This window comes from Amaranthus tricolor, chromosome 6, assembly GCF_026212465.1.
Source record: "Amaranthus tricolor cultivar Red isolate AtriRed21 chromosome 6, ASM2621246v1, whole genome shotgun sequence".
In the NCBI taxonomy this organism is placed as follows: domain Eukaryota; kingdom Viridiplantae; phylum Streptophyta; class Magnoliopsida; order Caryophyllales; family Amaranthaceae; genus Amaranthus; species Amaranthus tricolor.
The window spans coordinates 18,209,284-18,231,640 of NC_080052.1; the positions used below are offsets into that span (position 1 = coordinate 18,209,284).

At 34.5% G+C, this 22,357-nt stretch overlaps 4 non-coding genes across 4 annotated transcripts; 1 reads left to right on the forward strand and 3 right to left on the reverse strand.

Annotated features, from left to right (window-relative positions):
* Positions 1-8,160: 8,160 nt before the first annotated feature.
* TRNAY-GUA (transfer RNA tyrosine (anticodon GUA)) lies at positions 8,161-8,245 on the reverse strand. The gene is given in 2 exon segments: positions 8,161-8,196; positions 8,209-8,245. It is a non-coding gene; the product is annotated as a tRNA-Tyr (tRNA).
* A 3,809-nt stretch (positions 8,246-12,054) lies between these two features.
* On the reverse strand, positions 12,055-12,128 carry TRNAV-AAC (transfer RNA valine (anticodon AAC)). Its single transcript has one exon. It is a non-coding gene; the product is annotated as a tRNA-Val (tRNA).
* A 572-nt stretch (positions 12,129-12,700) lies between these two features.
* On the forward strand, positions 12,701-12,774 carry TRNAT-AGU (transfer RNA threonine (anticodon AGU)). Its single transcript has one exon. It is a non-coding gene; the product is annotated as a tRNA-Thr (tRNA).
* Positions 12,775-13,967: 1,193 nt separating this feature from the next.
* TRNAY-GUA (transfer RNA tyrosine (anticodon GUA)) lies at positions 13,968-14,053 on the reverse strand. Its single transcript is given in 2 exon segments — positions 13,968-14,003; positions 14,017-14,053. It is a non-coding gene; the product is annotated as a tRNA-Tyr (tRNA).
* Positions 14,054-22,357: the final 8,304 nt, after the last annotated feature.

The window sequence follows — 22,357 nt, forward strand, 5'->3', positions numbered from 1 at the left end:
GTCTTCCAACCAAATCTTCTAGTAACAATGTGAGATCGTGAGCCTCCTATACTATAATAGCTTTAAGACCTATTTAGCTTTTGGTAAACATCTTAGGAACTTTCCAACCTTTCTTCATTGCTAAACTCTTTATTCAAAGAGTCAAGGTTGTTAATAATATGTATAGAACTTGTGAATATATCTTTGATACTCTAGTTAGGAGTCCTTTTGAATACCTCATATTGATGCTCATAATTACTATTTTACTATTTCTAACATGGAGTATTCCTTCATATATAGCCACTATCTTATCCCAAATCTCCATTTCTCTTTTTTCAAGATTTCATTTTGTTGATTCATCCGGGCTGAGGCCGTAATATAACTAGTTGATAGCACAATAATTCTTGGCAACGAGCTCCAAATAAGTTTGAGAAAAATCACTTTCATTTTTTGGAACTGCCATGTCTCCCTAAGTCTTCATAGGTATCTTGGAATCGTTAAAGCTTAATATCTTGGTCTATGATAAGTCTTTGCATTACAGCTTGCCAATGAGCAAACTTGTCTCCTATTACATTGTGGGACCATTGGTGAATCACCTCTTAGAAAAACCTTCATTGTTAGGATTCATGACGACACAGAGATTGTTAAATCATGTTTAATAGTTAACAAACTCTAATAACAATTAAAAGGATAATTGTGTTCCAAGAGTCCTAATGTAACTTTTTGGATATCCTAAGAACAAACTTAAGAACTATTGATGTATTTGTCTTTATCTTTAAGAAACTAAGAAATGAAAAAATTAATGCAAAAAGAAAGATAGAAATAAATGATGACAAGATAATAAATGTAAGGAGTACAATCCTCAAAAAGACATACATCTCCACCTTTGCAATTCTCTTTGACCCTTAGAATTTCTAATGTATACTCTTTTTATTGCTCTCTGGTTTTCTTTTAGGTTACACATTAGTTAGAAAAAAAATTCTCTAATTCTTTATACTAAACACTCTAGCAGCACCAATGCCCCTACTCCTACGCACTCACCAAAATTGTCACTTAAATACCAACACCAAAATTGTTAATATCACCTCTACAATACTTAACACTTTATAATATTAGTGTTTCAGTCTTACGAATAACCTCACACTAGATAATATATAAATCTAACTTTGACACTACAAGAAAATCTATCAAAAACACTTTTATGTTAGTATGAAGCTTTTCAAAGTTTTGATATATGAGGTTTTTTTCTCCTATTGATTGAACTTCATATAAATTTGAACTACAACATTTAAATCTTCCAACAATTATATTTCCAAGCTTTGGGAGTCTTGAGCTTCAAATCACCTGAGTTTTTAGGAAAGCATTATGCTATTGTTTGAATATTTTGAAAGTTCCTTCCAAAATCTTCTAAACATTTGTTTCTTGCTCAACAACCTACATTTTCATACTTTGTGAACTGGTAGGAATACAGTAACTAAATCAAAAATAAGTTTCTTATTATTTGGGATGGAAACATTCAAACATATAGACTTGGTAAATTATCGAATTGATTGCATAAAATTTAAGTTAAACAAATATATAAATAAATATTAACATGTAAAACAATATAGAACTATATTAATTGACTTAAGATGACCCAACATTTCGTCAGGAGTCCTAACCCATTGAATAATGGCTTTCATCATCAAAGGTCAAAAAAAATCCAACTAGCCCGATTCAAACCAGTGAGCTAATGTTCGATCATATGTCAGTCCTCCACTCTATCAATTGAGCTAAGGTGGAATCATGTCACATTAGCAAGAATCAATCAAAAAAAACCCTATGCTAACATCACATACTGAATTGTTAAAAAGAAGTAAGATGCAATTTATAGACTTGAGTGTTTATAGATCAAGAAAATGTACGAAAGCAGGATACAACGTCCAAGAATTCTACTTCTCAGTTCCTTAAAGAAACTTTTATTTGCCATTTTTGAGTGTTTTATTTTTTTGTTCTCAAAAAAAATCTTTTCATTTATATATCTTAAATATTAGACAAAAAAACTTTACTCATCCTTATTTTAATATTTTATATATTATGGAGTATTTTACTATGTTCCCAAAATAACTAATACCATTACTGTCAACAGTATTACCTTTTAAACCCAGCAGCAGAACAACACTTTTGAAGTAATTTTTTTTTAATACCACAAATGGTTCTACAAAACCTGTATGGCTGCATGTATCCACAATAGTTATTAATTGCCATTCTTCAGTGCATCTTGAAAAAAAGCAGCAAGATAGGATAGGATTGACACAGGAAAACATGGTTGTAGAGAAGGCAATTCTCTAAATGGATAGTCCAATAATCAACAACCCCAAGGATTATTCCATTAATAGAAGTAGAAGTTCAATATACTGTCCTTGAACTAGCTATGGCCTATGGATTACATATTTGGTCAACTAAAGCATTCAACATCGCCAACTCCTTAACATTTTTATTGAATCTACAGTTTTTATATATTATAGCCTCGTGTAGGGGTTCATACGATTTTGTTTGGTCTAATCTGACACTAATCTGACCAAACCAAAAATTCTCATCAGACCGGACGGGAACAAATCGTTCTACAACAATCTAGTCTACGATTTTTTATTTTTTTATTTTTCAGATTAATACTCCCTCTTATTCAACCTATTTGTCTCATTTACCTTTTTTATACTTATTGAGACAACATTTTATTACTTAATATCCGTAATTGTGCAAAATAAAAATTATGAAAAGTTGATAATAATAATCTTTGCGTCGAGACTAATGAAACTAGATTTCATTTGACTACATTTTAACTTATAGATTAATGATAAAATAACAGTAATTAGGGAATGGAAACTAAAAATTAAATAGGACATTAGGAAGAATAGTAGGGAGTATGTGTTTATACAAATATTTCGCACCTATAACCACCAAATACAAGAATTTGTAATCAATTGATTGCATCATCATTCACGTCTATTGATTCAGTGTTCAAGTGCCAAATTAAAACTTTTCAGAAACTAATCATGCCAGTAGTATACTGATCCAAGCCAACAACAGAATTGAACTTTTGAAGTCTTTTTCTTTCTATAGCACAAAAGGTTCTACTTAACTTATATTTAGCACAATAGTACTTGAATTTCAATGATTTGTTATTCACCAGTGTATCATGGAAAGCAGCAAGAGGATAGGCTTGGTGCAGGAGCAACTGGAGTAATAACAATATGGCACATTGGTTTTTGAACAGAAATATTGAGGATAATGTGTGGGGCCATAACTAACAAATTCATCAAATTGATCAATAGACAAAGTTTGATCAGAGTAGACACCATAATATTCTAAAACAACTCACACTTAATAAAAGTGTGAGGACAAAGCCAAGTTGCTATTAAAAGAGCACATTATTGAAAATGGGTCTGTGAGAAAACTATAATACGGGAATAATTTGTGTTGTCCTTTTATTAACTCCAACCAATATTTATATAATACAAGATGGTAACCTTAGAATTAGTAAAAAACCGTCACCAAAGATAATGAAACTGCTGAAAGTGTGATAATGTAACCGTCACCAAATATACCAAACCGTCACCAAAGATAATGAAACTGCTGAAAGTGTGATAATGTAACCGTCACCAAATATCTGATGTATACCGCGGAGTGCACATATCCTCAATACCCCCCTCAAGTTGGAGCATGGGGTTCAAAAATGCCCAACTTGGACATAAGTAACTCAAATTGGAACTTTCCGAAAGCCTTAGTGAAAATGTCCGCCAATTGAGAAAAAGTAGAAACATGAGATGTTGTAATCAAACCCTCGGAAATAGCATCCCGCACAAAATGACAATCAACCTCAATGTGCTTCGTACGCTCATGGAAAACCGGGTTTTTGGCAATATGCAAAGCAGACTCACTGTCACAAAAAAGGGGAATAGCTTTGGGATGATGAACTCCCAAGCTCAACAACAAACCTTTCAACCATTTCAACTCACAAGTAATGGCGGCCATAGCCCTGTACTCTGCTTCAGCAGATGATCTAGAAACCGTATGCTGTTTCTTGGTCTTCCAAGAAATTGGAGAATGCCCAAGAAACACAAACCAACCTGTCAAAGACCGACGAGTGAGAGGGCAAGCCGCCCAGTCAGAGTCACACCACCCCTGTAAAGAAAGCTCACTGTCTGCACTCAACAAAATACCTTGTCCAGGAGTACCTTTCAAATACCGAACTACACGCATGGCAGCCTCTCAATGATCAATGCGAGGCTCCTGCATAAACTGAGACAAAATATGCACCGAGTATGCTAAATCTGGGCGAGTTACTGTAAGATAAATCAGACTACCCACAAGCCGTCTGTAAGGCGCAGGATCGGAAAGGCGATCTCCTGTAGCTAGACCAAGTCTGTGGTTTTGTTCCATAGGAAAGCCACAAGGTTTCGCCCCAAGTAAACCGGCCTCAGAAATAATATCCAACGTATACTTACGTTGACAAAGAAACAAACCCTGTGAACTTCTAGCAACTTCAATACCCAGAAAATATTTCAAACAACCCAGATCTTTCATTTTAAAACAGTCACTAAGATATGCTTTGAAAACACCAGTGGCAGCGGAATTATTACCAGAAATAATGAGATCATCAACATATACTAAGACATTTATTTGAACTGTGCCTTTAGTATAAGTGAAAAGAGAGTAATCAGAGTAAGATTGTAAGAAACCATACCCTTTCAAAGCAGAGACCAACTTAGCAAACTAACAACAAGGGGCTTGTTTCAAACCATACAAAGACTTGCGAAGATGACACACCAAGGACGGATCAGAACTCTCAAAACCAGGAGGGAGTTTCATGTAAATCTCCTCGTCAAGATCACCATGAAGAAAAGCATTGTGAACATCCATTTGATGAAGTTCCCAATTCTTAGAAGCCGCAATAGCAAGGAAAGCGCGAACTGTAGTCATTTTAGCAACGGGAGCAAAAGTCTCATGATAGTCAATTCCGACCTGCTGATGATTGCCCAAAACAACCAAACGAGACTTCAAACGTTCAACTTCGCCATTAGACTTGAACTTGGTTTTGTAGACCCACTGGCTACCAAGCGCACGCTTACCCGCGGGTAGATGTTCCAAAGTCCAAGTTCCATTGTCCTCCAAAGCCTGTATTTCATTCTGCATAGATTTTTGCCAATCCAAGGATTTCATAGCCTCTTTAAAAGATTTTGGTTCCTTGTCAATCACAAGGGCTGCAATAAACTTCCTATAATTCACAGAATACTTATGACAATGTATGTAATGTGCCAGAGGATAAGGATTACCTGAAGAAGCATGATTAGACCGAGAGTTTGAAAGAGACGGATTATGAGCAATGACGGAATGAGTAACAAATGGTTTCCCAGAAGGATCAACAAAATCACGGAGCAAAACCGAGGGATACTTATCCCGAAAACCACGACCCAAAGACTCCGGAGAAGAGAAGTCAGTGGTAGGCTCAGGGGACAATGAAGCAGTGTTGTCTGGCTGCTGTGGCTGCTGATCAGCAGCTGAAGGAGAGGAAGACGCGCGCTCCTGCAGTTGTCCATTGCCTACGCTCGGGGAATCTGTAGCGTATGGAGCTGACTGCTGCGAATGTGGCTGCTGCAAAGGAGAAATAGCTGGCTGCAGACTGTCCGCATCTAAAGTTTCTAAAGTCTCAAACTCCAAAAAATCATCATGAACAGGAATAGGTCCATCAAAAGTATTAGGAGCAATATGGACATCTTTCGGGGATCCAAAAGGGAACACATCCTCAACAAACTTCACATCTCGAGAAACAAAAAACACCTTTGAATCAAGATCATACACTCTCCAACCTTTCATACCGTAAGGATAACCCACAAACACACACTTTCTACTACGGCTAGCAAATTTATCGCCATGAGTTTGCTGATTATGCGCAAAACACAAACACCCAAAAGTACGTATGGCATCAAAGGAGGGGGGTTTGTTAAAGAGGATTTCAAATGATGTTTTGTTGTGTAAAAGTGGAGTTGGTGTGCGATTAATCAAATGAGCAGCGGCAAGGACACACTCTCCCCAAAAGTAAATAGGTAATTTGGCCTGAAATCTCAAAGCTCGGGCAACAGATAAAATATGTTTGTGTTTACGTTCCACTCTCCCATTTTGTTTAGGCGTACCCACACAAGAATGTTGAAAAATTATTCCAGTCGCATTGAAAAACTCAAACAAACAATTAAATTCATTACCATTATCACTTTGCACGATTTTAATTTTTTGATTAAACTGACGATCAACCATTGCAACAAACATCATAAACATTTTAAAGACCTCCATTTTATCAAGAAGTAAATAAATCCAAACTGCTCTAGAATAATCATCAACAATTGTCAGAAAATAACGAGCCTTACAAGAAGAAACATGTCTATACGACCCCCACAAATCACAATGCACTTTTTCAAAAATTCTAGAAGCTCTATTAGTACTCAAAGGAAAACGAACTCTAAAGTGTTTAGCACGCATACATACTTCACACCCCTTATCTAAAACATCTCTATTATTACGAAGTTGAGGAAGCAACTTTACTACTTTCTCGGAAGGATGACCCAAACGACGATGCCATAAATCCAGGGACGAAGCTTCAATCGCACCCACTTGAGGAACCAATTCCGTATTGCTAAAATAGCATAATCCGTCTCTCCTAGTTCCCGTCCCAATCAGCTCCTTCGTTGGGTCCTGTATGACACAAATGTGTTGAGTAAATTGAACAGTACAATTAAGATTGTCATTAAGCTGTGAAATAGAAAGCAAATTGCAACGCAAATTAGGAACAAATAAAACGCCTGTGAGAGTGAGTTTATCCGACAAGCGAACAGAGCCAATTAAAGAAGCATTAACAACGTCACCATTGGGCAATCCAACAGGACAATTAAAACTCTCAGTGTCGAATAACCAAGAAATATCTCCTGTAACATGATGTGTAGCGCCGGTGTCAATGATCTAAGAGGTGGAATCAAACTTAGGTGGCGGCGGTGGTGGTGTTTCACTGTCCACCATTTTACTGAAAAAATCCTGGAGAAAAAAAAGTGTTTAACGTGGCTCCGATACCATGTTAAATTAGGCTGGACTTATTGTGAATGCCAACATATTAACGGGGGACACAAGTGCACACACTTCATAAGTCAAGGAGATATATACCATCCCAAAACCATATGGCAATGGGAAGAAGCTGGTCTCTAATAGCTTATAAAGCGTGCACACCATTTTCAATTTATCGATGTGGGATAACTCATCCCAACACCCCCCTCACATGCGAACCCCGTCAAGTTTGCATGTGGGAGTAATCAATTAGGGTAGGAACGCCATTCTTTTCGAACCTACCTTTTTTTTTTTTTTAAATTATTGATCGAACCATCGGCTCTGATACCATGAGAAAACTATAATACGGGAATAATTTGTGTTGTCCTTTCATTAACTCCAACCAATATTTATATAATACAGGATGGTAACCGTAGAATTAGTAAAAAACCGTCACCAAACCGTCACCAAAGATAATGAAACTGCTGAAAGTGTGATAATGTAACCGTCATCAAATATACCAAACCGTCACCAAAGATAATGAAACTGCTGAAAGTGTGATAATGTAACCGTCACCAAATATCTGATGTATACCGCGGAGTGCACATATTCTCAATAGTCTGGGCAATCCAAGCAACCAGAAGAAGAGGTAACCAACATACAAATTCAAAGAAGGTTCACCACTAAAATCAATTGGTCATATTAAGAGTTACTTTTCAAGTTTATAAAGTGGCATATTATCTTCACTTTCTCCGATGTAGGATAACTCACATATAGCTAGGGCACTTTAACACATACAAACTCCAAAAACCTAAAAGTAGCTATTTATTAAAGTATTATTAGATCCTCAACAGTTAATACTCATTTTGATGGAAAAAAGGGACCCTTCTTTGCTTTAAGAGATTATAACCTCATTTGTTTCGACTAGAAACAAATTATTTTTGGAAAAATATAATTTAAGCTTTGTAATCCTCGTAGTCCTTAATTTTTCTGATGGAAAATTAATATAGGAGGTGGAAATTGGTTCCCTTACATTGTGGAACAGAACGGTTTTATACTCTAAAACAAACATAGCTCTTGCTGTTCACCACAGAAATAAAGAAAAAAAAATCCGACCTGCCGGATTCAAACCAGCGACCTAAGGATTTGCTTAGACAACTACAGTCCTCCGCTATACCAACTGAGCTAAGGTCGGCCCTTGAAACCCTAATTCAGTAACGATAAATTTATTCAGACAAATTTTATCCATCAATACTATTCAATTGTCAACTTGAAACGAACAATTCAATTAGTAACCCAAATCGAAAAATCAATTAATAATATAAGATAATCTTAACACAAACAAATGCCAACTACAATTTAGGGATAAATATTCGAAAAATTCGCACGTCTTCTCCATATCAGACAAATAAGAATCATTAATCAATACAGTCGAAAAACAAGTTGAATTAAAAGTAATATCAAGAATCTTGACTTTGATTCTTAAACCTCAGCTATAAAACAAAAGTAGATACCGAAATTTGACACACATACACACACAAAACGAAGAATACCATTGACATTGAAATGAATCAAATCGAATCTGGAGTAGGATTTGGTCTTTCTCAAAACGCCTCGTGGGTCTGTGGGCCTAGTTAAAATGAACGATGAAAAAAATCAAGCTTATTATCAAAAAAATTCTCAAAATAAGCTTTGAAAATTTTTATTTAAACGTCTCCATACTAAAGTTGAGGTTAGATATGTTCGCTATTACTAATAGCAAACAATAACAGCGAACAAGGAGACATATCAAAAGAAGTCAAAATTCTTTGTTCGCTGTTACTAAAAGCGTTAAAAAGGAAACAATGTCATAGCATTGAAAGGAGCAAAAGAAATTAAAACCAATGATTCTAAAATAACTTCGGCAAATATCATAAAAACAAATGAAAGATTAGGCGGTGTTAGGCAAACAGTTGATAGCTAATTACATTGGCTAATTTGACTAGTTAATTTTATTAACTGGTTTGACCAGGTGATTTTAAATGCGTTGTTATAAGAAGCTTGTTTAAAAATAGCTAATTTGTAACAATAAGTTTGGTTTGCCATACATTAGCATTGACTGGTTTGACCACCCAACCATCTATTTGTATCATCATCATCATCATCATACCCACTCATAAAAAACTATGATTAGAGTCTGGGGAAGGAAGGAAAGCGGCAACCTATACCCATGAAGAAGGATGCGGCCAAAGAGTCCTTCAACTCCAAAAATATGCTTAAAAGATAGGCTCCTGCATGAAAATGATTGAGTGAAGTCAGAACCGCAAGCCCACAATTTACCACACAAGCTTGACCCTTAGGCATAAAATTAAAAATAATGATAAAACATATAACTAAAAAAACTAGGTAAAAAAAGAGTAAAAGCGTGATAAGCCAAAGGCCAAGAACAAGAACACCAATAAACGAGAGTATTAGTAGTATAAGACATAAATAAGGTGTCTCCAACTACCTCTATCCATAGTCAAGTCCTTGAAGAGGTTTAAGTCATGCAAGTCATTTTTTATTTGCTCTTCACACGTTCTCCTAGGTCTTCTTCGGCTTTTCTTACCCTCCACTATGATATTTTCGATCCTCCTCACGGGGGCGTCTAAATTTTTCCTCTGCACATGCCCAAACGATCTCAATTTATTGTCGCGCATCTTTGCATAAATAGGCGCAACCCCTAGTTTCTCTCTAAACTCTTGGTTCTTAATTCTATCCATCATTTTGTGACCACACATTCACCTCAGCATACGTATCTCTGTGACTTCCATCTTATGTTCAACAGTCTTCTTTACGGGCCAACATTTTGTCCCATATAACAAAGCAAGCCTAATTGCAACTCTGTAAAATTTACCTTTTAAACAACTTGGGAACTTCCTATCACATATCACATCGGTGGCTGCTCGCCACTTGAGTCCGCTTGTATTCGATGGGTAACATCTCCATCAATCTGCCCATTACTTTGAATAATCGCTCCTAAATATCTAATTTTTGGTCATACATGCAACAACCTCTTCACCAATGGTCACCTCTGGCTCCCCAATTGAATATGTCCTACTAAAGTCACATCGTAAATACTTTGTCTTCTACGACTTATGCGCAACCCAATCAAATCTATTTATGTTAAAATAAACTAAAATTACCGAATAAGCTATGTTACCAACACCCCTTAATGTTTGCATTTGATAATTTTAAATCTTAAAATCAATTCAAATACAATACAAATGAAAATGTATGTATAATATTTTTGAATGATATTGAATGTTTTTATTTATGTTTATTAATGGTGAATATATTTGAAAAAAATATGATATAAACACCTATTTTGTATTTTATAAACAACTATTTTACATATGATAAACATCTACTTCACATATAATAAACGCATACTAAAAATAACATTTAACCCAACTTCACATACAAAAGCCTCCTATTACAATTACCATAAAATCCTACTTCACCTATATTAAATACATACTTCACATATTAAAAACCCAGACTTCACATACAAATCCTAATAATAAATTAATTTGGTGTTTTACCATAATAAATTTGGTAATTTAACATGTTAAACTTGGGCTTTTAACTCAATATAGTTGGTGTTTTACCACAATAAATTTAGTAATTTAGGTACTAAAACTTGGTATTTAAACATGCTCTTGTTGGCACTTTATTTACTTTAAAGTTAACATTTTATCTAATCATAGTTATTATTTTGACTTGTTCAAGTTGGGCTTTTAACGAAATATAATTAGTGTTTTACCATAATAAAGTTTGTAATTTAGGTACTTACAATTATTGTTAGAACATACAATAGTTGGTTTTTTAATAGTTATATTTGATGTTTTAGCATAATGAAATTGATATTTTAACTAGTAAACAATTGACATTTTAACTTAACATAGTTGGTGTTTTACCATGCTAAAATTGGGCGTTTAACTAGCTATATTTAGTGTTTTAACCTAATTTATTTATGAGTATGCTTTTGAATGAGATATAAGTACTTCAGCATGTTGAAGTTAGACTTTTTTTTGAGATAGACTTGACAATTATCATAAATCAAGTTCAGCCAAGGTTTGAAGGCCTTGGGGGAAAGGATCCATATAAATTTTTTCATTGACTAAAATCGTATCCCATCTCGCAATTAAGTGGGCTACTGAATTACCATTCCTTCTGACAAAACTACAACTAAAATTCAAAAAACAAGTACTCAAAGCAAAAATGCTATCATAAAAAAGATGGAGAAGACCCCTCCAAGGCATTATAAATGGCAGAAACCATGCAAATGGCATCACCTTCAATCTGGACATTATTAAAACCGAATCTACCAGCTACTTCGAGACCGAAGAGGGCAGCAACAGCTACACTGACTTCCACAGACCATCCACTACAATCTTCCTCAAATGGTCACGAATAACTACGCCAAATTGGCATTTTGAAATTTTGTAGTTGATATGTTAGCATGTTTAAGTTGGTATTTCAACTATTTTAAATTGGTATTAAATTTAGCATATTGAAGTTGGTGATTAACTAAGTTAAATCAGGTTTACGATTGATTTTAGTTGATGAGTGTATCAAGTCGGTATGTATAGGCATGAGTTTGACTACATATTCAGATGGGCAGATGTAGACATGTAGTTATAAAAATTTCATCCAACATAAATTGTGGCTAAGCATAAAAAATTCTAGTGAAAATGGGTACTTAGAAAAAGGGTGTCTACACCAATCCGTTCATTTTGTCATTCCTACTTGGCTAGAAATGAAAAAGGGTGTCAATGAAGGCATGGAAGATCTAGACATCAACGTCCATCAACCAGACCTCATGAGGTGTGTATAAAGTTACTCACTTTGATATATCTTTATTTACTTGTCAATAATCAGCAAGTGAGACAGAATGGATATTCACACAGGGAAAATTACTAAACTAATACTCTTATGTTTGGATGCGCGAAAAAATAAGGTGAAAAGGGGAGGAAAATAGATTGGCGTCGCCCGGACTCGAACCGGAGACCTTCAGTGTGTTAGACTGACGTGATAACCAACTACACCACGACACCACATTATGAAAGAAAAAGACTTTAGTAAATACCACTAATATTAAACCGAAATGTCATTCTGTGTTAAAACAGTCAAGATTACAGACCTTAATTCATAGTGCATTCATACTAATGTTAAGCTTTGGAATTAAACAAATCATTGTCATTTTGGCAGTAACAAATTCACAAAGGAGTACAAAGTATGAGAAATCAGGCAGGTCAAGTTCATCTGTACATGAAATTGAAATATTATGAGTTTCACCAAAGTCGCACGCTAAGTCATGACAGATTGAAGTTGTCTAAAATTTACTGATGACCGGACCAGAACAAGATTAAGCTGGAACCTTCCCAGTTGGTAATAATGTAAGATTAAAATGAGAGAGAAAATAATGCATGTGATTATGTGAATGTCTAGCAAACTGTTGCATATATTAAAGGAAAGACATTAAATAATCTGACAATATAATCCATTGACACATTATCTTGTTACCTTATGTTTTCATCCATCAAATAAGCAATGTGAATTCAGCCACAAAACACTATTATAGTATCAGATTTTTTAATACATTTTTCAATAAATAAGAAAATGAAGTGCTCTCGTAGCTCAGTTGGTTAGAGCACCCGTTTAGTAAGCGGGAGGTCTTGAGTTCGACTCTCAACGAGAGCATTTGTATTTCTTTTTTATGTTTTAATAGGAGAGAAGATCATAAAATGGACATGAAATCCTTAATTGTGCTGAGATTTTTTCTTGTACTGTGGTCTGTGGGTACTGAAAACCACCCATTCTAAGTTTTGTTGATTTAGCTTAGATATACTACTACAGTATTACTCAACTTATTTTTCCAAAACAGATAAAACAACACAATGAAGCACATTGATAACAACTACATTCCTCCCCTACACAACAAAACTAAGGTCAGTTCTTGTATAATATTAATACATGATGCAAGTCCTAAGTTGTTGACAGCATCTTCTGTTCCAAAGGAAAGTTTGTATTCTGCAATACTCATCATAAGTAAAAATCAAATTTGGCTACATATTTCATAACAATATTATAACCAAGGCATGAAAAATATTTGAGAACATAACATATTTCAAGTTTCAGCCTTCAGGTTCTCAGAGAGCGCGCAGATCTTGCATTGGTAATAAATCTTGTTATTTCATTAATTATGCATCATTCAAGAACTTCCATAGAATGCATAGACCAAAAATGCAGCTTCAGTCACAGTAGTAGTAACTATCATAAATTAGCTTTTGCGGTTGATGCGGATGGTTGGTTTTGTAGTTGGCTCGACTTATATATTTCTTTCGTTGTAAGCTCAAAAACCTTTACCATACGGTTGCAAACATGCAATATACTGATGCAATTGATATTTTCCCTATGGTTAATTAACACAAATAAAAACTATAGGCTAAAATTGTACATCTTGTGCCATTGTCGTCTAGAAAGTTGATCACTTTGATGTCTTCATGACATCCATGACTATTACCAAGTGAGAAAAACCAGAATTTACAAACAGGTGAAATAGAAATAGAATCAGTGAAGCTGCTGCAACATGATAATGAAATGATATTGTAATAAAAATGTCAACAGAATGCAAGGAATAAGAAACATATGGTTATTGCTATAAATTTTCATAAAATTATATTCAATTCAATTGATTTTCTCGGCTATTAATCCGGAGAATAAGACAAACCATCCGATAACAAAAAAGAAGAAAGCGAAGAGATCGCAAGAATTCAAATTGCTGAAGAGAAATATCAAAGAGTTATAGTTACCGTAAAGATTCTTTTTTATTGTCGATTTGTTCCGGCAATGTCTGATTGCATTGAAATCGAAAACCTTCAAAAAAGAAAAATTCCGACCTGCCGGAATCGAACCAGCGACCTAAAGATTTCAGTTTAACAACTACAGTCTTCCGCTCTGCCAACTGAGCTAAGGTCGGTAATTGTAAATATTTTCTAAGAAAGTTAATAAGTTCATTTAATCATATTAAAAAGAATTAAAACTCCTCAATTCAAAATTGAATTTGAGCAAATCTTGTATGAGACCATCTCATTGTAAATGCTCATAAAAGTAGTACATTAGTTAAAAAAACATAAAAAAATAATTAAAATCTGAATTAATACTTTTATTAAAATAATTTTTTAAAAAATAGTTTGAACTGACCTAATTAAAGTCATCTCATGTTAATTTTTTGGTTAAATTAAGTACTAATTTTTCGAGTAGATTACAAAACATATGGTCAATTAGTGTGAATGCGACATCTAATTTTTAAAAAAAATCATTATGTTCGGAAAAAAATAGCGTAAAGTTAACAAAAACACTTTTCTTTTATCTACCATGTGTAAAAGTTCGAAATTTAAGTTTACCACGTGGATTAAAAAACATTTGTCTTAAACGTGAAAAAACGGTAATCCATGATTACCACCTGAAATATCACAAAAATATAATTTTAAGTAAAAAATTTGATAAAGATAAAAATTAATTTGATAAAGATAAAACTAAAAGTAAAAAAAATTTTGATTTTTTTAAAAAAATAATAGAAAAAGAACCTATTAGTTTACACTAGTAGGATGTCTGTGCAATGCACGGATTTGAAATCGTGAAAATATATATTTTTTAATTTTAAATTGATGCAATTATTCATATGTACGTTTGCAAAAAAAATTTAAAGTGATAAAAAAATTTTTTTTGAACAAATATCTATTTAAATAACATTTTAAAAGTTAGTTTTTTGAACGATTTTGAAAAAAAAATAGAATATCAATTGAGTTTATTTTGATCCAGATTAGACTAATTTATTTAACTGTAAATAATATTTTGATCAATTCATACCAAATTCTTTTAATTTACGATCAAATATTTTTCATGCAAATATTTTCAACTATTTAGAAAAATTCACTAGTTTGACCATATAAAATTATGATAGTATTTTTTTGAACTTATAATATTTACTTACGGCTATGTTAAGAATATAAAAAGGCATAACGATAATAATCAAGATGTTTACCTTATTTCTTGTTTACTAATTAAGTGAATTTTATTAGTATTTATTAGTATTTGTCATTTTAAATACGTTAATGAGATTTGTCATTTTACATTATTTTTATTAGTATTTATGACTATAATTATTACTAGATAGATTCTGTGTAAAGCACGGATGCTATAAATATTTACTAACATTAATAATGATATTACTTTATAAAATTAATCACTAGTGGAAAAAAACGTATTTGCTGCGGTTTTCGTATACACGCAGCAATAAATAGGAAAAAGATTTAGAAAAAAAAAACAATTAATTGCTGCGGTTTTATGATGTGACCACAGCAAATTCTTAGTACCAATATTAATTGCTGCAGTTTTGATGGGGACCGCAGCAAATAACCCTTACACAAATACCTAATTGCTACGGTTATCGAGGCCCGCAGCAAATAACAGTTACAATGTTTCAATTTTGCGGCAAATGATGAATACTCAGTAGCACATAATTGCTACGGTTAACAAAGGCCCGCAGCAAATAACCGTTGGACTAAATTAAAGTACCCGCCATTTTAGTATGTTTCTTTTTACAGAAACTCGACGTACACAGTACACTTGCTTTTAAACGTTATTCTCTCAAACCCATTGAAAAAACGCTTCATCTTCATCTTCATCTGCTTCGTTCCTCTTCTTCATCTTCACAAATGTAACAGCAAAGTTCTTCATCTTCGTTTTCATAAGACAAAACCCTTCTGTTTCATTATACCACAAACGAACACATACAGCGGTTCTTCTTCTCCATCTGCTGTTTCATTCTTCTGTTCTTGTTCATCATCAAACTTCAAACTTCGAATTTTCATAAACTCCCTACTTGTTTTATTCTACTGTTCTTGTTCATCATCAAACTTCAAACTTCAAATTCTTCAAAACCGTTTGAAACCAAAGGCATTTGGTCTTGTTCATCTTCAAGACTCACAAATTAAGGTATTATTCGTCTTTTTAAATTCTCAAACCTTTAAGTTTTTTGCAAGTTCATAACATACGAAAATTAGGTATTATTTGTTTTATAAATTGCAAGTTTATATTTTTATAGTTTCACATGTAATTTAGTAATTTTGTTAAAAATGTAGTTTGTTAATTATTTGCATATTTAGTAATTATTTGTGAATGGCTCAAGTTGCACTGCAGTATGCGTAATGAACTTGAAAATGTTCTTTGTTAGCTGACGCTTATGATTAAGATGAAACTTGTGGGGCAATATTCATTCCATACGACTTCCGTTCTTCAAGAACTTGACCCTGTAAACAGATCATGAAATGGACCGTCAAACAATCACCAAACATTACGTTTGTGTGGTTTGTTAATTATTTGCATATTTTGTTAGAAATGTGGTTTGTTGTTATATTTGTCTTTGATTATTAGAATTAGAATACTTATATTTCTAATGTTAAATGATTTAATTTTATTATTTATATTTTGAATGTTATATTTCTAAGGTTATACAATGTTAATTATTCAAAGTATATATTTTTAGGGTTAAATATGTTTGTTATAAATAAGTATATATATGTTTAAAAGTTGTGTATTAATTTTTTTTTGAATTAATTAATCACACTAATTAGGATGACAAAAGATCGTTCTTGGATGTATGGAAGCATTGAATCGTCGGAATTTATTGATGGTGCATTAGAATTTTGTAGTATTGCGGTTGAACATCAAGTTAGGACGGGGGGAGTTGGTTTTTATTGCCCATGTGTCACTTGTGGCAATGTATCAAAGGTAGATAGTGTTGATATCCTTAGGGAGTACATACTTCGACGTGAGTTTAGGCCTCAATATCATGTTTGGGTTTGGCATGGTAAGGAGGGAGTTTACAAAGAGAAAAGTGTTGTTGAAGACGTCAATAATGTGGTCGATGTCAATAAGGATGTAGTAGATCATGTTAATGGGTATGAGACAGATGAAGAGAATGCCGATGAGGATGTGGATCGTGTTGATGAGATGATGGAGGGAGTCGAGGATGAGATAGGAAAACGTCCTCGTGTTTTTGACTTGTTGACAGAGGCTTCTCAAAAGCCTTTGTACCCTGGATGTACAAAGTTCACCAAACTAACAGCAGTGTTGACAATTTTCAACATTAAGTCAAAGTTCAATTGGAGTGACGCTAGTTTCACAATGTTATTAGAAGCGTTAGGTGAGATGCTTCCTGAGGGAAATGAACTTCCAAAGTCGACATATTATGCCAAAAAGCTCATGTGTCCTTTCGGCTTAGAGTACCAGAAGATTCATGCGTATCCGAATGATTGTGTATTGTATCAGAATGAAAATAAGAACTTAGAAGAGTGTCCTAGGTGTGGTTTATCGCTTTACAAGCGTAAAGGGGCTGGGGATGCTAAAGGGCCCCCGGCTAAGGTATTGTGGTATCTTCCAATAATACCTAGATTCAAGTGCTTGTTTTCTATAAAGAAAGATGCATTAAATTTGAGGTGGCATGCAGATAGGGTGAAGAACGGTCACTTGCTCACACATCCATCTGATTTTCCAAAGTGGAAGAGTATTGATAGGTTGCATAAGACATTTGGGGATGAAGTTCATAAATTAAGGCTCAGACTGTGTATGGATGGAATGAACCCATTCGGCAATGTTAATTCTCAACATAGTACTTGGCTGGTACTGTTAGTGATCTATAATTTTCCACCTTGGTTGTGTATGAAGCGTAAGTACATTATGCTTTCGCTTCTTATCTTGGGTCCTAAACAACCTGGCAATGACATAGATGTATATCTTGCACCTCTCGTTGAGGATTTGAGAAAGATGTGAGATGAAGGCGTTTCCGTGTTTGATGCACATGCTAATGAGGAGCTCACCTTGCGTGCAATGCTCTTATGCACTGTTAATGATTTTCTAGCATATGAAAACTTATCAGGGTATAAGAACAAAGGGAAGAAAGCATGCCCAATATGTATCGATGACATGGAATCCACGTGGATTCCTAAGTGCAAACACGTATTCATGCACCATCGAAAGTTCCTCCCACGAGACACCCAATATCATAAGAAGAAGAAGTGTTCAACAGAGAGGTTGAGGACCGTGTAGCTCGTCGACCGTTGACCGGTTATGAGGTTTATGAACAGGTTAAGGGAGTTGAGACTATATTTGGTAAAACGGGGCAAGTGCAAGGGGGTGAAGACCGATTATGGATATAAGAATCAATCTTTTGGAAGCTTCCCTATTGGAGAGATCTACAGGTTAGGCATTGTCTTGACGTTATGCATATAGAGAAAAATGTATGCGATGCCATACTTGGGACTCTCATGAACATTCCGGGTAAGACAAAGGATGTTAGGGTCGTGCGAGATTGGTTTGAATGTAAGGGTCTTCGTCCGGAGTTGTGGGCACATGTTAAGGTGAGTAAGAAAAGAAATAGAGCTAATGAAGTTGGTGGCAGTAAGAAGAAGATGAGTAATGACAAAGTTTATTTGCCTCCAGGTTGCTACACATTGTCCAAAGCAGAGAAGCGGACATTTTGTGAGTGTTTGTATGGCATTAAGGTTCCGTCTGGGTACTCATCCAACATGAAGAGATTTGTGAGCCTAATTGGTGAGCTGAAGTTGGGAAGCATGAAATCTCACAATTGCCATGTAATGATGCAAGTGTTCTTACCAATTGAAATCCGTGGAATACTGCCAAAACATGTGAGATATGCTATTACCGAGCTATGTTCGTTCTTCAACACAATTTGTAGTAAAGTTCTTGAACCCTTTAAACTTGATGCACTTTAACTCGACGTGATTGTAACTTTATGCAAGTTTGAGATGTATTTTCCACCTTCTTTCTTTGACATAATGGTTCATCTTATTGTCCATCTCGTTCGTGAGATCAAGCTTTTGGGTCCAGTTTTTTTAAGGTGGTGTTATCCTTTTAAAAGACACATGGGTGTTTTACAAAACAAGGTAAGGAATCCAGGACAACCCCAGGGGAGTATGATTCAAGGCACCGTGAGCGATGAGATTAGTAACTTTATAGCCGAGTATTTGGCCATGGCAAAGCCTATTGGAATTCACACCGCTAGACATGAAGGAAGGCTTGAGGGAAAAGGAACAATTGGCTCAAAATCGATCACACCTCCTCGAGACAGCCTTCTACAAGCACACTTGTATGTATTGCATCATATTCCGGAAGTTCATCCTTTTTTGAGTGAGCATTTTGATATATTGCGCGCAAAACATCCTTCTAAAGGGGATAGGGCATTGATGCAGTTGCATAACAAGACGTTTATTAATTGCGATTTTATGCGTTTTAAGCGTTTTTGGCACTTTTGCGCATAAAGTAGCTCAAACTTGGTTTGTTTTGCACGAAACTTGGCACACAACACTATTTGGTATATATTATGGTGTTGAAGTGGTTAGAATTGAAAACCATTGTCATATGCTAGAAATTACATGTTAAGTTGTGATTTTAAGGGTTTTTAACTGTTTTTGACACTTTTGCGCATAAAGTAGCTCAAACTTGGTTTAATTTTGATGCGAAACCGGGGCTGATTAAGGCCTTGGTTATGCAATGATTAATGATGTGCGGAAGCTTTGATTAATGACACAGAAAAAAACTAAAAATGATCATGAAAAGAACACGAAACAACCACAAACAGAACCAAGGATTAATGTTCTGAAATACCTCTATATTACTTTGATTAAATCTGAAACATAAGTTGTTCAACATTTATTACACAAGTGAGGCTCTCCTTATAAAGAGCTCTCAACTAACATAACGGCTATATTAGCACATGCCTAATTAAAACGCACGTGCTATTACATGGGCACTTAAAACAGAAACATAAAACAAAAAAACACTTAAACAATTCTGATCTAGCAAACTATCGAGCAGCCCTCCTTCAGCTCAGCTTCTAGGAGTCCACGGGGATTGTTAGAATGGTTTTAATACCTTAATAGCTAGATCCAAGTACCAAGATTCCATTTCCACTTTAGCCTAGGTCTTGGATGCATAGGTTTGGTCTCCACGTGTCGTGCAACGTGGTCTGGTCGCTAGTTTGCTACTGTGCAGTTCTGAAGCCATGACCTGTTCTGTGAGGTCTATATGCAACCTATGCTGCCTTGTGTGGGCTCCTTTGGTATCTTCATTTGATACAACCATATTTGTATCAGATTTGCACGAAACATGGCACACAACATTATTTGGTATATATTATTGTGTTGAAGTGGTTAGAATTGAAAATCATTGTCGTATGCTAGAAATTACGTGTTAAGTTGCGATTTTAAGGGTTTTTAAGCGTTTTTGGCCCTTTTGCGCATAAAGTAGCTCAAACTTGATTTGTTTTGCACGAAACATGGCACACAATACTATTTGGTATATATTATTGTGTTGAAGTGGTTAGAATTAAAAATCATAGTCATATGCTAGAAATTACGTGTTAAGTTGCGATTTTATGCGTTTTTAAGCGTTTTTGGCACTTGTGCGCATAAAGTAGCTCAAACTTGGTTTGTTTTGCGCGAAACTTGCCACACAACACTATTTGGTCTATATTATTGCGTTGAAGTGGTTAGAATTGAAAATTATAGTCATATGCTAGAAATTTCGTGTTAAGTTGCGATTTTAAGGGTTTTAACCGTTTTTGGCACTTTTGCGCATAAAGTAGCTCAAACTAGGTTTGTTTTGCACGAAACTTGGCACACAACACTATTTGTCATATATTATTGTGTTGAAGTGGTTAGAATTGAAAATCATAGTCGTATGCTAGAAATTACGTGTTAAGTTGCGATTTTAAGGGTTTTTAAGCGATTCTGACACTTTTGCGCATAAAGTACCTCAAACTTGGTTTGTTTTGTACGAAACTTGGAACACAACACTATTTGGTATATATTATTGTGTTGAAGTGGTTAGAATTGAAAATCATAGTCATATGCTAGAAATTACATGTTATGTTGCGATTTTATGCGTTTTTAAGCGTTTTGGCACATTTGCGCATAAAGTAGCTCAAACTTGGTTTGTTTTGCGCGAAACTTGCCACACAACACTATTTGGTCTATATTATTGCGTTGAAGTTGTTAGAATTGAAAATCATAGTCATATGCTAGAAATTACGTGTTAAGTTGCGATATTAAGGGTTTTTAACCGTTTTTGACACTTTTGCGCATAAAGTAGCTCAAACTTGGTTTGTTTTGCACGAAACTTGGCACACAACACTATTTGGTATATATTATTGTGTTGAAGTGGTTAGAATTGAAAATCATAGTCGTATACTAGAAATTACGTGTTAAGTTGCGATTTTAGGGTTTTTAAGCGTTTTTGGCACTTTTGCGCATAAAGTAGCTCAAACTTGGTTTGTTTTGCACGAAACTTGGCACACAACACTATTTGGTATATATTATTGTGTTGAAGTGGTTAGAATTGAAAATCATAGTCATATGCTAGAAATTACGTGTTAAGTTGCGATTTTATGCGTTTTTAAGCGTTTTTGGAACTAATATATATTTTCTCTTAGTGTTTTCGACAACCTTCTAATTTCGTTGATTGCGACTACTACACTGTTAAATACATGGACGATATCTTAAAATCCGTGAAGGAGGTTGGAGTCGAAAACATAGATGCCGTAAGTATTTGTTACGTTCTTAAATTATTATTATTATTGGTAAATTCTAATGTTTATTAATCTTTTAATTTTTTATTATATTATAGGTTTTATGCGACATTCCGAGGGAAACACGCTCTCTGAGAAGTGGAGAGATGCGCGAATAAAAAGACAAGATTGCCGCGTATCTTGCTAATTTTTGTCCTTAATAAATTGTAAATAGTATAGATTTTTTTGGACTTTAATGTATATTATTATATATGTATATATATGTACATACATAATATTATATTATATATACGATTAAGAGTTTTTTATTACAAAGAGATTATTGGTGATTATTTGTGATTATTATTGGATTATTATTGGATTAATCATTGTTATTACATTGTACATTATTATTGGATTATTATTAGTATAAAACGAAAAAAGAAAAAAAATAATAACTATTTGCTTCGGTCAGCCCCCAAAACCGCAGCAAATAAGTGGTGATTATTTGCTGCGGTTTTGGGGGCTGACCACAGCAAATAATGCCACTTATTTGTTGCGATTTTGAGGGCTGACCGCAGCAAATAATGCCCTTTTTTGCAGCGGTGTTAAACCGCAGCATTTCAAATAGGCCATTTGCTGCTAACTATTGCTTGGGGCCAAAACCGCAGAAAATAATGGCCAAAAAACCGC